The sequence below is a fragment of the Penaeus monodon genome, chromosome 5 (assembly GCF_015228065.2).
Source record: "Penaeus monodon isolate SGIC_2016 chromosome 5, NSTDA_Pmon_1, whole genome shotgun sequence".
NCBI lineage: Eukaryota > Metazoa > Arthropoda > Malacostraca > Decapoda > Penaeidae > Penaeus > Penaeus monodon.
This window is the reverse complement of record NC_051390.1, coordinates 34127136-34132135: the sequence shown is the minus strand read 5'-3', so window position 1 is coordinate 34132135 and position 5000 is coordinate 34127136. Positions and strand designations below refer to the sequence as shown.

Below are 5000 nucleotides of genomic sequence, written 5' to 3'. Positions count from 1 at the left end.
TCTCTATGTATATATAGATATATATATTTTTTTAGCTCTCAATTTTTCAGGTAAGAAAATAAATTCAGAGATTTTCACAATATTCACACAAATATAATGAGGAAATCACACTCCCATTTTTGTTTTCTCTCTCTCTTCGTTTGTTATATTTTTTGTGTGTGTATTGTTTCCTTAAAGAATCACAAACAAGTTTTTCATCGCCGGAGTGGGCGTGAAGGCGTGGCAGCTAGCGTAGCAGAAGAGGTCGTGGGCGTCCCCCCTTGGGCGTGTAACCGTTATGTGTTATCTCACTCGCTATCTGTAAGACACGGATGTTGATGAGGTATAGCAGCTTCCGCTACCTTATCGCTAATCTAGCACTTGCCGGAACCTGTGATATATCCAAGAATGAACCCTAGGATGGTAATAATTTTAAACTCTAGGAATGCAAAAAGAGAGATGGTACTAGTCGTGACGATGATATAGTAGTAATGATAATAATGATAACATTAATGTCGACAATTATAATGGGTATTATTACAATTATAACGATTGATAATAAGAAGAATATAAATAAATGATAATATTAGTGGTAATAATGATAACAATAACGATAAGGATAGCGATGATGATAATGATGATAATAATAATAAAAGTAATAATGATAATGATACTACTACTACTACTACTACTAATAATAATAATAATAAAAATAATAACAATAATAATGATAATAATAGTATTGGTAATAATAATAATAGTAATAATAAGGATGATAATAATGATACTAATACTAATAAAAATGATGATAATAATAACTGTAAAAGTAATGATAATGATGGCAACAATGATAATAACTATTACGACAGTCATAATAACAATGATACGGATAATAATAAAAGGGTTTGTACGACATGTAATGATAATGATTGCAAGAACAGTTACAGTTACAATTGGCGAATTAAGAATGTAAGAAATATTCAAATGTCATGATATTGACGAAGACGCCGTGAAAAAAGGAAGAAAGAAAAGAAAAAAAGGAAAGACGAAAGAAAATACATGAAACTTGTGTCCGCGCGAAATTTATCAGAGCATATAAACCTCTGTCGAAGCCGTCAACATAAGTCAGGAGAGAATGGGAGAGGGAGAGGATGGGGAAAGCGATGGGGGAGGGGATGGAGGCAATGGGGAGAGAGGGAGCTAAGGCAATCAGGGGTGAGGGGTGGGGGTGCAGGTGAAGAGAAGAGAGAGAGGTTAGTGGAAAAAGGTAAGAAGGAGGGAAAAGAGGATAAGAAGGCGGGGGATGAGAAGAAGGGGAGGAGGAGGAGAGGGAGAAGGAAGAGGATGAGGAGAAGGGGAAGGAAGAGGAGAGGCGAAGGAGGACGACGAAGAGAAGGGGAAGGAAGAGAACGGACTTGAGCCTTTTCTTATCGTATATCTTACAAGATCAAGAGGTTTGAAATATGAAGTGAAGGTGTGCTGGTCTGTTCGAAGGAGAACGTGCCTTTGGAGAGGATCCCGGCCAATATGTAGGCTCGTGACCCTGGCGGAAGGAAAGGGCCCTAACCCCACAGAGGAACTGTCATGGTCAGCGCACTTCTAGGATTTAGGGTGAAGTTATGAGGAACGCGAATACTTTCCGGATATGAGTAAGAAACAAAGACAGGGACGAAGTATAACTTTCTCTAGGATGAATGCTTGTTGTAATGATAATTGTAAATACGCATTTATGGATATTGGTGGGATTCACATAATAGCAAGCACACACACACGCACACACACACACACACACACACACACACACACACACAAACACACACACACACACATACACATACACACGCACGCACACAAGAGAGCGCACACATTCAACACACATTCATTGACTGTTGCTAACACTGAATCATCTAGTTGAGATTTTAGCGTCACAGGGAAATACAAAGACAGTTAAGCTTCATGGCTGGGAGATTAGGTTACACAGAGAACGAAGAATAACATAATGACTACCAAACGAGGATAACAAGAAGAGAAGAGATAAATCAATCGGACGATAAAAGAAGAAAGACAGATAGGAAATGACAAATAACCGAAGCCATCAGAACAGGAGCCAGACCAACTCACTGAACAGGGGCCAGACAGAAATCATTTTGTTATTAGGTAATCCTGCAGCGTAAGTGCTAAGCGAGACCCATAAAGTGTCACGCAAGGGCTTCTCCTTACGCTACACACAGAACAATATCACCATACGCTGTCCCAAGGGAAGGGGAGGGGGAGTCCTTTACACAGTGCCACGCAGGACCCTAACAGTCACGGGTGTTGATATGCCACGGTTAATGACGGTAGTGACAGGTCTGATGATGATGATTCCAGGGCCATTAGTGTGTTGTTCTTGTGGTGTTGATGTTGGTGTTGCAAATGATGGTGTTGAGGCTAATGATAGTTCGTGGTGATGAGAGACTGGATGACCTTACTGAAGGATCTCTGTTATGAGGCTGGGTTGTTAAGGAGCGCGACAGTTTCTGTGCGAGAGGGGGGGGGAGAGAAGCTGATGGATAGATAGGCAGGCATAGAAAGAGAAAGACAGAGAGAAACACAATCAGAGACAGCCAGACAAATTAAGAGAGGCAGATGCAAGAAGAGAATTAGAGAGAGATTGAATGTGTGCGTGTGTGTGTGAAAGAAAGCGAGAAAGAGAGAGAGAGAGAGAGAGAGAGAGAGAGAGCGAGCAAGAGAGAGAGAGAGAGAGAGAGAGAGAGAGAGAGAGAGAGAGAGAGAGAGAGAGAGAGAGAGAGAGAGAGAGAGAGAGAGAGAGAGAGAGAGAGAGAGAGAGAGAGGAGAGAAGAGAGAGAGAAGAGGGACGGGGTGGGTAGATAAAGATTGAAAGATAGAGATCAAAATGTAGATATACATATGATGGGAATGAAAGAGAGAGAGAGAGAGAGAGAGAGAGAGAGAGAGAGAGAGAGAGAGAGAGAGAGAGAGAGAGAGAGAGAGAGATGACCACAGCTCATGTTTGCTCATTTGGATTACCGTGACCGCAGTTACATATATGAGGATGCGAATATTTGCGTATTGCAGAATATGCAAGTGCGTCTTTGTACCCGTGTGTGCATTTGCATATTCTTTACATATGTGTACAAGCACGATTATGGAGACAGCAGCAATCCCAGCTGTGAAGTAGATGCTGATAATTATGTAAGAAAATACTGGAAGCAGTTGTGTTAGCGCTACGAACTGCCCCACATATCTCGGCAGAGCGTGTAGCAACAGCTGTGAGAGTGGGCGCACGTTCCTCTGCTAAATCACTTAGTTTTCCACGCTGAATGACCGCACATGCTTTAATGCAATCATATTTTTTCCTCCTCCTATTCTCCTTCTTTACAAATACTGAAGAATATCTGCCCAATACAAGTGCCACTGATTTTTATCCTTTCTGGAAGTAATATGCGTTCGGCCAAATCTTGAAAGTCTTGCCTAATCGCGACTTGTAATGCAGAGACCTCGGTCACTAACGATGGTATTGTGATAATGATGATAGTGACAGAGTGTCATTGGGTCTGCTGATAATGACCCGCGGAGGGTGCCAATTGTTGCTACTTGGAAATTGGTGTTCCTTTTCTCTTTTCTCTTCGGCCCTTTTCCGCATTTTGTTGATTTCAAAAATATTTGTTTATCATTTTGCTTATGTATTATAGTTAGATGTCAATTTGCTTAATTTTATTCTTACTCCTATTATATTTGTTGGAGTCCTTACAATCTCTTTTAGTCCTTTTATTATTAGGATTATGATTACTGCCATTACCGACAATGTCATTTTAAGCAAACCGAGTGATAAACGAAAGGAACGACACACGTTGTACATACGGATTATAAAAGCATGTATTGCAAAATGCATGAAGGTGTATCTGTTATGATTCTGATACATCTAACGAGATTCACAGATTAATAGGAAAGACTTGTGTTGTCTTACGTTATAGCTGCATCTTTTCTGTTTTCGTTAATTTTCAGCACGTTGGAGTAATCACCATCTTCGTTAATTTAATGGTCTATTTTATAATTATTTCTATATACCAATCATTGATAGGATTATTGTCTCTAGCACTATCCTGTTTATTATCATCATTCATTATTGTCGCATCCAGAGCTAACTAATACTAATTCTAATGACAGTCATTTGTCATTCTTGTCCAAAGTCTCTTTCATCACGATAGACTGATAAAAAAGATTCTCACCATCATTGTTATCATGATCATCTGCCTCTATTGTGTATACTTTTACATTTATTTAGGCATTTATTTAGTTTATCACTTATATGTGCAATTCGTATCAATACTTACATTTATAATAGCTTTTGAGGTAAATGACTAAGTAAAAATAAGCAAATTTATGAAATTAATGCACATATTTACAGTAAATTCATATGCATTAGTTTTTTTTTACTACAATTATCATAACGATAATAATCAATATTACTTATATCTATTTACAATACGAGTATTACCGTTAAGCACTCAGTATTTTTATTAGCGGTACCAATATCGACTTAGATAGCAACTGTCAATTTCCATTAAGCAGGCAGCAGATAGTTCATAATTCAGGTAATAACGATGAAAGTCCTCTGTTAGAACGATTATCACATGTCATCACAGGTTTGATAGCGCGTACAATTATTAGGTGTGTTGATTAATGAATCCATTGGAGTAAGGAGATGCGCCCACATGTGTTTTGCCATATACTGTAACAATATATGTTAAGTAGGGGATATGGTAACTATAAACACAAAGAGTAATGGATGTGTGTGAGAGTGGGTAGAAGATATGTGTACGTGTATGGGTAGATGTATGTGAGAGTGTACACATGCGAGTGTACACGTGCGTGTGTGTAAAGAAAGAGAAAAATACCATTTTATATTATCGCATAGATATTCTTTTCGATAATGTCTGCCAGATAGAAAAGTTATAATCAACGGCTGCATTCTCCCCCGGGCGCTGCCCAGCTCCCTAGAGGGATGTGCGTCACAC

General features: G+C 39.1%; 1 protein-coding gene across 1 annotated transcript in view; it reads right to left on the bottom strand.

Annotated features, from left to right (window-relative positions):
- LOC119573176 (GATA-binding factor 2-like) overlaps positions 1–5000 on the bottom strand; it is a 161047-nt gene that overhangs the window by 146702 nt on the left and 9345 nt on the right. Inside the window, exon 2 of the mRNA XM_037920246.1 lies at positions 1–298. This exon is cut by the window's left edge and continues 625 nt beyond it. The gene's annotated coding sequence lies outside the window, so the exon portion shown is untranslated. The remainder of the gene's footprint in view (positions 299–5000) is intronic.